Source organism: Ixodes scapularis, unplaced genomic scaffold, assembly GCF_016920785.2.
Source record: "Ixodes scapularis isolate PalLabHiFi unplaced genomic scaffold, ASM1692078v2 PGA_scaffold11__112_contigs__length_91849675, whole genome shotgun sequence".
Classification (NCBI taxonomy): domain Eukaryota; kingdom Metazoa; phylum Arthropoda; class Arachnida; order Ixodida; family Ixodidae; genus Ixodes; species Ixodes scapularis.
Window position 1 is genome coordinate 55,842,288 of NW_024609837.1, and position 11,764 is coordinate 55,854,051.

Here is an 11,764-nt window from a genome sequence, read left to right on the forward strand (position 1 = left end):
AAGCTGATTTCTCCTGCATTCTTCCCTCGCACATTTTTCTCTCTGCCTCTCCCCCCGCCCCCCCCCCCCCCCCCTTTTTTTTTCACAGAAGTAGTCTGTTCAGCCCCATCGCCCGTGTGTAGGTATTTAAATGTAAGCTTTCGGGTTCGGGTTGTCCATTTTGTGTTTAAACGTTTCATGTGCAGATACTTGAATACCCTCTGTGCCCACCGCGTATCATCATTTTGGGTCAACCATTGTTCAAATTTCAACTTACTAATTGCCTCCCTGCTCTCAAAAGACGATCATTCCATGTCCCCTTGTACTCCCTCATTTGGTGCTTTTCCATGTGCTCCTAGTGCCAAGCTGCCTACGCTCCTTTGTCGAATTTCTAATCCTGATTGAACCTCTGATTTTATGCACAGTACTGCATTGCCAAAACACACTCCTGGTACCATCACTCTTTTTCATATACCTCTGACCACTTCATATCTATTATAGTTCCACAGTGCCTTAAGCTTCATAATAGATGAATTTCTTTTCCCTTTTCTAATAATAATCCTCTCGTGTCCCTCTAGATATTTCCTTCCCTCATTGAGCCAGACTTCCAGATATTTATATTTTCCTACATGGTCTATTACAATGTCTTGTATCCTCAGGGGTTCCCTGTTGTCATCGTTAAACCCCATTACCCCAGACTTATCAATACTAAAACTTATGCCCCCCAGGTGTCCCCTTCCTCTCCACATACTCCAGCTAGTTCCTGTAATGTATCCTGGTTATCTGCCATGAGAACCATGTCATCAATGTACTACGCCAAAAGAAAGTAGTCACTTGTTGCCAGCCTAGTTTGCTGCTGCTGAGCGCGTACTGACATACCACCACCTAGAAGCCGAGTCCTGCGCATAACGTCGTCGTTCTTAGTGGATCTCAGACGCGTCCCAAGCGGGAAACATGCTGAGGCTCGGTAGGAAAGACTCCGCAACGCGGTAGACGCGTGCGTCTTAGCGTCGCAGCGTGATAGCGTCGCGCTCGTTGTGAGACGCTGCTAGACGCGCTGGCGGCGACGCTGACCCAGCTTCATGGGGCTGCGTGGATTTACCAGTAGTGACGTAAAGGTGCAAAGACAAGAGTTTTCTCTTCTGTGTGGTATTGGCTGACAACAAATTTCTCAGTTTTTTTTTTTTCTTTTGCAACCTTTATCCCACACCATGAAGGTTACCGGTCTTAGCAGACTATAAATGTCAGCTCGTTCCAAGCATGCGCAGTGAACGCTGTACTCAAGTATGGCGTCACGTAAAAACCCTCTATACAAAGGTTTGCTCGTATAGACACTTTTTTGTGGCAGTGCAAGTAGAGGACGGTAGGGAGTGCGTGAGCACCGACATAATGTGGAAGGCGCGTATTCCTCTCTGGAATTTACAGAAAAATGCCCCCGAGTGTATAGTAAGATACGCAAGTCTCACCAGACATTGGCATCAAGCGCGTGGTCTCCATCCGCCTTCATGCGCGACTTTTTTGACTAGTGGGGACGGCGAACGAGCTCCGATGAACACGCCTAATATTCCGCTCCTGTTTTCTGTGCGGGCTTGTGTACATTAAACTCCTTACTCTGTTAGAAGTAACAACATTCGTCTCGTTATATCGCCGTGCCTACGGACATGTTTGAAACGTTTTCTTGACTTGTTTTTGCGTCTTAATGGGGTGGGGAACAGAATATTGGTTTCATGTCCAGAATGGAGGCCGAGTAGCTATAGCGAACATTGAGGCTAGTGTTTCTCAATTACAGACTTCTGTTAAAAGTAGTACATGACAAGCCAAAACCTGTAAATGACTTGTAAATGGCTGCCCTGACAAAGCGTGTTGGGATTAATGAAAGTGACCTTGTAATTTGTAGATCTAAAATGAACTCGACGGAAGATCTGAAAGGAAAACTTAAGTATCTTCTTTCAGAAATAACATAATTGAAGCGGCGTTCTGATGACGCATAGAGTCGTTCGCGACGATCAAATCTATTTTTTTTTTGGTTTAAGAAACACGGCTAAGTAGCCCTGGGTCAAATCTGAAAAACTGGTATAGACCAGAACGTACAGGTGCAAGTGAGCTGGCGTACGCTGAACATTTTGAAACAACCAGAGACTTAGGAAATACGGAAGTTGACACCAAGTGAAGACGTTCCCCTTCTCTTATCTCAGTTTCAACGTTTGTATTTCCACAGTCTCCGACAGTTTCAAATGTTGGTATAGACGCCTTTCGAAAGACTGCCCTCTGTTGGCAGCTGTAAAATCCCTGCACAATGGCGGAATAATACAGCAACTTCAGGGCCCTCATTGTGCGCTTGGTTGGATTAGAAGGCAAACACACATCCATGGAAAAGGGTGATGAGCTCAGTGACGTTGCACTTTCCACGCTGTTTGATTGGCTGGGCGGCTCCTTGCGTTAGCCGGGCTCCGACGTTAGCTATCTTACGGAATGACTTGCACGTTTCATGATGCCAGTTGTTCCGCCATTGTGCAATGGTACCGACCTTCTAATGATCGGCACATGACTTTCGAAGGGGGTCTATTGGATTTGTGCTCCGATAGCGGGTTCTAAAAAGTGACCCCTCTACTTTCAACCGATTTCACCGCATCGTGGAATTTAATCCAGGTAAGAAGAGACCTGTCGTTGCAAAATTTTCGTAATTAAAGCGAAATTATGGAGTGCTGTGGTCGGCCTTCAAACTTAGAGATATCGGTGTTTCAGTAAGTGAGGATTACCAAAAAAAAATTTCAGTTCGTAAGGAAGCTGCTTTTGGAGTTCGCCCGAACACTAGAAAGTAGTTCCAATATTTGCGTCCATAAAGTGTATATCGGCAAAAAGCCGTTTTTTTTTAAATAAATTATGAAACTAGTCAAAGTTATGGGCCTTGACCTAACTAAACCGACAAGTACACCTAAAACTGCATCATGAAAAAATTAAAGAAAAACAAAGAAAAAAACAAGTGTGTTGTCTTTCTATCTTTCAGTAATTTTCACAAGTGAGTTCAACAGTATTGTTATTCAGAAGGTAAGAAGTTGGAGTCTGGGAGGAGCATTTGGTAAACGACATATGTTTTGTTTTATTGTGGTTGAGGGTCATTACCACGAAGAACACCACGTGGTTAACTGGTCCAGGTCTGATCGGAGAGCTTGGCGATCAGTGTTAGAAGAGAAGTTACGGTAGATGACACAGTCGTCAGCAAAAAGGCGAAATCGAATGCCTTTTTAAAGTCAAGAAATCAAATAATTTTATTCATTTCAAAATTATTTAACATCTATTCTTCAATATTTACTAGCGCCATTTCCGTAGATTCGCTCCTCTGAAATTCGTATTGTTCTTCTACAAATACACGTTGTTCATCAAGAAATTTACTCATTCGAGTTTTTATCACATGTTCAAGTACTTTTAAAAACATTGGAAGGACAGATATGGGTATGTAACTGTTAATGTTATCAAGAATGCGTCCGTCCTGTACAATAGCTACTCTGGCGATCTTCGTGCCATCTGGGAAAGTTCCTGTAGCCAAAGCATTAATGCAGACTTCTCGTAAAGGGGAACACAATAAATCTGCGACAGCCTTGATTGGTTCAGCTTTGATATCATCGTCTCCTGCCGCAGTATTATTACGTAATTATTTTAGAAAGACAAATATTTCACTTTCGTTGCATGGGTTAAAAAAATAGAACTTGAGACTCTAGGAAAAACATCTCTGCCCGTCATGCGTCGCCTCCGCTGATCCTAATGCAGCGCCGGAGCCGAAAAAATGAGAGCTGACTTTTTGCGCTAATGAAGCATTGCTATACCGATGACCTTCAAAATTGAGAGTATTGGAGATCTCGTTGTTCGATTTACCAATAAGCCTTCCCATTTTCTTCCAAAGTTTCTTAGGGTCGTCCGATATGGCAACGAACTAGTTCTTGTAGTATCCTAACCGTGCTTTCTTGAGATCTGCGTTTAATTAATTTTTTTCTTTCTATTCAGGTGATATTGTCGGGCCTTTTGATCAGATAAACTTGTCAAATAACTTATTTTGTTCTGTAATTCGTTTATAAAGCTCACGACTGATTCATGATTTTCTAGACCTTTTATTCCTTCTTACAAGACGTAGAGGGAATGCACTGTCATAGCTATTCTTTATTCTGCGTAGAAATATGTCATAGGATAAATTCGGGTTTTCTTCACTATAAACATCATCCCAACTTATTCCTTCCACTAGAGAACGGAAAGCCCAGCTAGGGTATCCATACAAAATCTCCGCTGGAATATGGGCGTATCCGAAGCGCGTTTCTTTTCCTTTTTAGCTCGCAGAAAAAAAAAACTAAATATTGGAAGATGATCACTTAGATCAAAAGTCAATTTACCGGACAAAATATCAGTCGAGTCATAGCTGGTAATACATACGTCGATTAGAGTTTCACTTTTTAGAGTTATTCTGGTCGGTGAATGAATCACATTTGCGCAGCCAAAAGATACAATGATATCGCGGAAGTGTCGGCATGTAGGGCTTGATGATAGAATATTAATGTTTAAATCACCGACTGTAACGACTAGCAAATTCACAGATGACGCGTAATTAAGGACCTCTTTTAAATATCGAATTTGTTTTTTAGTTCACCCGACGGAGGGCGATAAATTGAAGCGATTATTGTATCAAGACACTTCACGACGATGGATTCATCATGGTCACTAACCTATGAAAATTCGGAGAGGATCATATCCTGAAGTTTATTCGTAAGATAAAAGGAAACTCCCCTCCCCTGCGGTCTGTTCTATAGACCTTTTCTGTGTACTCTCGTCCCCAGCCACCGAATAGGCGTATCCGGTGTGGGCGACGAAAGATACTTAAACGTTTCAACTAGTTTCAACCTGTAACTAGTAAAAAAAATAAGGGGGAGGCAAAACGATAACGTGTGACGGTTACGCTTATATCCTAAGTGTCTTATACTGGCGTGGCGACGGCAAAAACAATGTTTTCGACCATACTGGAAGTGACAATTCAAGATGGCATCGCCCTTGAATAAAGGGTCTATACACACCTTCAGATTTATATCCTGTAAAATGGACTAGATCACGATCACTCAGGAGTTACGTTTCCGTAAATTCGATTATATCTTATTTGTAATCTATTGAACCCAAACACGTCAGTTTCAAGCATTTTTTTCTCATATTTCAAGCGTTTACATGAAGAACTGACATGCTGCCATTTTGAACAAAAGTAGAGTTATGCACAAGTGAGTTAAAGGAAAATGTATCATAATAACCAGTTTCATGCAGATCCGGCATGGTGGATAGATGTAGGTAATCAAGAGCGTACAATCAGTACTTTTCAGTTGTTTTTTCGAAGCCATCTTCGCATTGGATCCCGATTGCTCGTTCTCCATGCGCTTCGCGTACAAACAACTTGCCGTTCTTCTGTCAAGCGTACTGATAGTTTTCTCCTGAGCTTTCGTCCTCATTATCCAAATAAGTTTCTTACTTTCCGGTATCAAGTTGTCAAGCAGGTGCACTTGATGCACCTGCTTGACAAGTACAATGGCTTGCACCAGAAGCTGTGCAAGTATAGTGCCTTTCGTTGCACTTTTAGCAGAGAATACTCCACTAGGCTGCGTGAAACTTTCTCTAAACGGAGAGAACATAAAAACCAAACAATGATCTACAAGTTCATCAACGTGTTCGGAATCCTTTAACACAAGCTGCTGGACCTCTGGTAGATTTGCCTCTCTGGAGAGATGATCAAGGGTTTCATTGTTTACTACTTGCAGTTTGGATTTACAGCTATCCAACTCTATTTCCAGCTTCTTATTGCCTTCATTAATTTCACTTCGGATCTAAGGCAGGCAATTCTACCTTCGCGTATTATGTTAACACTGGCTTTCTTCCATGGGCTAGTCAAAAGCCGATTGCGTTTTGTTTTACGTTTTTTTTTTTTCTTGGCATCATGAATTCGAAGCACGTCCTTCAATTTCTCGCAGGTTTTGCAATGTTTAACGTTTGTTAACAATGCGCCTTTTTTTGCCGCCATACACCACACGGGTCAACATATGCACACTCGGAGAGGACGCCATGGTACATTTCGTCGCATGGACCACCGGCACACACCTGCAGTTCATGAAAGTCGTGAATGTCACTTTTCACTGCACTTAGAGAATTCAAAGAGACACGTTTTGTCGTGTCCCCGAGAGTTCCAGCATAACCGTAAATAAAAGTCCTCATTGAAAAGGAGACATCTCTTGAAGGCGCAATCTCAAGCGCCTTTCGGGTAAAAAAGGGTTTGTCGTAATTCTTTGGTACAGCTGATTTGGTGAAGACGACAGCCCATCAATTACCTGTACAGCCCAAACTTTACTTGGAGGGGGAAGGCCGGATGCAGAGCTTAACAGAAGTGAAATGTGAGGTATTCATCTCTGAGCTGTCCGAAACCAGCCGGCGCACGAGGCTGCTTCTCAGACGGACAAGCGTGGCATGGCGTTCCCGAACAATCTTCTTGTTCCAGGGAACCACAAGTCGAGTAGGCAACCTGCCTGGTAAAAGATCAGAGCGCTTCAAGTTAAGAGACTGTTTCACTATCATAAGAGAGAGAGAATGAAAATGTGCACTGTTTTTCTCTTACCTGTCCGCAAGCAGTCGGCGCAGGAGGCTGCTTGTCAGTCGGACGGGCGTGGCATGGCGTTCCCGAACATTCTTCTTGTTCCAGGGAACCACGAGTCGTGTAGACAACCTGCTTGAAAAAAAACAGAGCGCTTCAAGTTAAGAGACTGTTCCACTATTTTAAGAGAGAGAGAGAGAGAGAGTGGAAATGTGCGCTGTTTTTCTCTTACCTGTCCGCAACCAGTCGGACAGGACGCTGCTTGTCAGTCGGACGAGCGTGACATGGCGTTCCCGAACAATCTTCTTGTTCCAGAGAACCACGAGTAGAGTGGATAACCTGCTTGAAAAAGAACAAAGCGCTTCAAGCTAAGAGACTGTTCCACTATTATAAGAGAGAGGATGGAAATTTGCGCTGATTTTCCCTTACCTGTCCGCAACCAGTCGGAGAAGGAGGCTGCCTGCCAGTCGGACGAGCGTGGCATGGCGTTTCCAGTCGGACGAACATGGCCTAAGGCTCAGTCGTGTGGTGACTCATCACTCCAGTGTGTCACAACTCATGTCTTCGCCATCCGAGCCGTCTGTGCTTGAGTCTCCATCGGTCTCGACTATGAACCTGCCGATGGCGATGTCCACAAGTCCTTCATCTGTCCACATTCGCTCCTACTCTGACGGCGTGATGTACGTAGCTTGACCAGTTCTTTGCAGTCACTTGCTGGAGAGCGACTGTGGTCAGCGCTTCCGCATCCGCAAGCTTTAAGGTGACGTTCTGGCTTGTGATGTAGCCCTTAACTTGACTCCACATTAGCTCAATCGGATTGAGGTCACAATGGTAAGGTGGCAGACGGAGAACCACGTGTCCATGCTGCTCTGCTATTGCGTTTGCGCTACATTTTTTTCATTTCAGGCCTTCTGACTCTCTCCATTTTCACAAGGTTCAGCAGCTCTACTTTCAACATTGTAGAGTCCCAAGTAACTCCACGCAGCTTCAGCCAGCCTTGCGCATCCTCCTTCAGCGTGCTGCTGTTCGGAGAGGCATAGAGCTTGACGGAGTGATAAGAAGCGTTCTCCATCACAATCACGCTGTGGGTCTTGATGTTGAGCAACAACTTCTCTGTGAACCACTTCTCAAATCGCTTGCCGTCCTTTTCCTAGTGATAGTCACCGGTGCCATTCTTTTGGCCCGGAACACTTCCGCTGCGCCTTGCATGAAGCCCTCCTCACTGCCAGCGTGTATAATGATGACGCAGCCTCCCTTCCCGGATAGATTTTTGAGTCCAAGACCGAGGCATCTATTTTAGGCGTCTCTTGATGCCTTCGCGGTTGTATCTGTCCACATTTTGGATCGAGTGTGCCCTACAACTGCCCACGTTTTATCCAGGAAATAGATGGGCCGCCCTTCTGCTCTGTATGCCTTGATTGACCGCAGGTGCACGTCACAGAGTAAGCTCCGTTCGCTCCAGCAGGGTGGAGTTCCGACCACGCTTCTTAAAACGAAAGCCAAGATTCTGAAGTGCTCTCCACAGAGTTGATCGGCTGACCTTGGGGAAAGAAGCATTGTCGTGGGCATCCTCTAAGACGTGCGTAAAGAGTTAGAAAAACAAAAGTCACAGTGTGGAGTTTTGACAACAACACTTAGGTGGACCTGATTACAAAACATTTAGACATGAGACATGTCTTTGTGTCTACTACCTGGCTTCAAAGACAAACTTTGAGGCCAGGTAGTTTATGCGCGCTGAAAAACAATGTTTTGCATCGTGCATAAATTAACTTTACATCACAGAAAGTTGGAAGTATTCTAGAATATGATGCCTGCGGTGATGACGGTATGCAAAAGCTTGAGGACATGACGTTACCTGTATCAAAAGATAAAAGATAGAAAAAAAAACCTATGATCCTACCTTATAAAAGGAACAGGCTGAATATGTCTCGTTTGCGTCACATCTCCCAAATGGTGCCACCAGGCCCAATAGCAAACAAATTGCTGCAAAATAAGCCCTCACTTTTAAAACCGAGGTGAGGGCTTATTTTACAGCCGATTCTGTTCTCCCGATTGCTCCATTTGTTCAATGTAACTGAAAAACGCGTTCCGTCTGTCTCTTTTCATGATCGGAATCTCTCATGAATATTTGTTCTCCAATTTTTGCATCCTATCACCTCCGGCGCACTCTCAGTTTTCTGCGATCTAGTTTATTTATGTGAACTGAAAAAAAAAACTTCATTTCTTTTTCTCATTCCGGCCATGTACGTAGAGGACTCTTGAGAGGCAAAACCAAATATTACGGAGTTCAGCGTTGAGCCTATATTGAAACGTTGCATACATCAAACTTAGTAAGAACCTTGCTTGCACCATATTTTTTTAATTCTTCCGGTTTACTGTTCATTTATTCATATCATTTTCGGCCTCATTGTCTTGCTCCATTTGACCACAAGCGCGAGCGGAGCGAATGCTACGGGCACGAGCATTGAGTCTGGAACATAGCTTGCCCTGCGCGAGTGCGCGTCCGGGCAAACCCACGGTGCGCGGTCTCGTATTTCTAACTTTGGCTTCGCTCGCATGCTTCCACTTTAGTACGCACAGAACACGGTCGCTGAACCTGAATGACACGCAGCAAACTCGTCAAATACTCAGTGAGGAACGCGTCTTACTTTCAATTTAGAAGGGCCCTCGTTCTTGCGAAAGTAGCCGTGAATGATGCCTCTGAGCGCTTGAAGATGAAATGATGAAATGAGTCCAAAAGCTTCCGAAATTTCCGGGGACGGTCTCTTTTTAGGTTGCTTCGGGGATGGTAGCGAACAGGCACGGTCAGGTTTTGTTGGTGTCGACAGGGAAAGCTGCTTTCACGAGAAGATCGTTGATTGTCTAACGCCTGTCTGTACGGATGTTCGTTTGACAACTTCGCGGTACGACGCAGCCGGAGTCTCTTGCAGAATATTAAAGTAGACATTCATTACGACCTCTCGCGCCTGACACCCAAAAAGGCAAAATGCCTTTTGGAGCGACTCGGTGAGGAAAGCAGCGAAAAACGTGATTAGGCCATTACAAAAACGAAATCACACACACAAAAAAAAAAAAACGAGCGCTGCAGTCGTGTGGCCAACGGATGTACTTGTTTTCACCAACCCAGATGCATTTACATCTATTAATAAAAACATAAATTTCAAATATTTAATTCCTTTATTAGCAAATCATTCTCAGCGGTACACATCTGAAATATTGTGCAATGTTTACGCGGAAAACAGTTATTTAAAGAAAAACACATTTTGCGGACTATTTTGTAGTGCGCAGGAATTCTCTTCTCGAAGTTGCGATCCGTCCCTCAGCCTATGGCTGCACTCGGGCGGAAACTGAAACAAAGTATAGCTACTGGGTTGGCAGCCGGCGCCTCGGCAGTTTGATACTTTAGACCCATGTTCCGGATAAAAAAAAAACAGGACGCGGGATGGCTAAAAAAACATGCTTTTCGTGCAAGGCTCGTCAAATTATGAGGCGCTGGAGAAATGCAGCCTTCTGCGTTAAGTCCTTATTTTGAACTCTTTTTGTTCGCCTTCCGCCCATTGAAAAGCATCCGGGAAGGGCCTTAGAACGCACCTGGTATCGCAGCGCCGCAGCGTTCTTCCGCAACATGAAGTTCGTCTGCTTTTCTCGCCGTCACCATGGCAACGAACACCGAATGAATAGAAGCACGCACGGTACCGCCGCGTGAAGCTAGCAACAGCTGACGCCATTTTACGAACGCCGTCTGCTAGCCAAAGCCGAACGCGGTGTGTCAGATCAACCGCCTCCGCCGGTGCGCCGCTAGCAAAGACGACGAAGCTGTGACACGCCGACGGCGATCGAGCAAGCAACAACACCGCGGGACGACTGCAACGGCGGCATTTATTCGGATCAAAGGCCGGCGTCGCCGGTGCGCCGCTAGCAAAGACGACGAAGCTGAGGCACGCCGACGGCGAATGGGCGAGCAACAGCACCGCGGGACGACTGCAACGGCGGCATTTATTTTGATCACAGGCGCGAAATAAACAAGAACAATTTTTATTTGAATCATAACACCCGATATCCAAGTTGCGGACCACATACCTTTGCTGGGTCTTTCCTGTGAACTTTTTACAGAGACACGGGGTGCCGCATTAAAAACACAGCTCCGTTTGCAAAATATGGGGGCCCTGAAAAGGACCGTTTAGACCGCTACCAGAACCTATAACTGACGTAACGAGCACTTGACGAGCGGTTGGCGCATAAGTCATCTTTATGCATGCAGGCGGGTGACGGGCTCAGCGCAGCGGATCCCTCGAAGTCACCGGGGCCGTCAGAATCCTCGCCCTGTCTGTGTCGGGGCTCTAGATTTTGGCGGCCGCGGCGACGAACGACTGGAATCTATCAGTGTTTCCGCGCGCCTTGTCTCTCCTCCAAAACATGAACTTTGCAAGGTGACCAGTGAAATGGTGGCTCTCGCGCCGTCCAGATGGACGAGAGTTTTTGACGTGGGCCCAGGTGCAATCCACCGTATTGGTGTGCGCACCAGTGTTCGCGTCGACAAAGTTAAGCTTATGGTTGACGGTGAGGTGCGTGAAGCGAGCGTCATCTGCAAGCTTGCGATAGCCAGCCCAACAATCAGTGATTATTCTTGTTTCAGGGCGGACCCACTCGGCTATTAGCCCTTGCAGGGTTTCAGCGTCACGGGTCTCCATGGGAACAAGAAAGCAGCACCCGCTGCAACGCGCCACACCGCCGAAAACCCACTGGCCAGGCCTTAAAGGAGCTGTGCAACAATATTCAATTGGAATGTTTTTCTCTCTACACGAGCTTACTGGCACACCTGGGACTCAGGGATACTCACACGCAACGCCATTGGCCAAGAAACTCCTTTGTTGGGGTGTAATTTCAAGGACAAAAGCGATCATTTTCATTCAATCTCTCCTTTGCAAAATTTGATGACGTAACTCGGGGATCGCAGTACACCCAAGTGACGATATTTGAATGCGGTTCATAGATTGGACCCGAGCATTGCGTGGACACTCGACTTGGGCTCGTGATAATTACTAGCTCGAGAAGCATTCGGGTTGTGACCCGTGTCCAATCGTTGCAACGACGACAACAGCCGAGCCATAACAATGTATGGAACTCAGCGCGTGTCCTGCGCTTTGCCAACCCCAGCACGTGGCTATGATCAACACT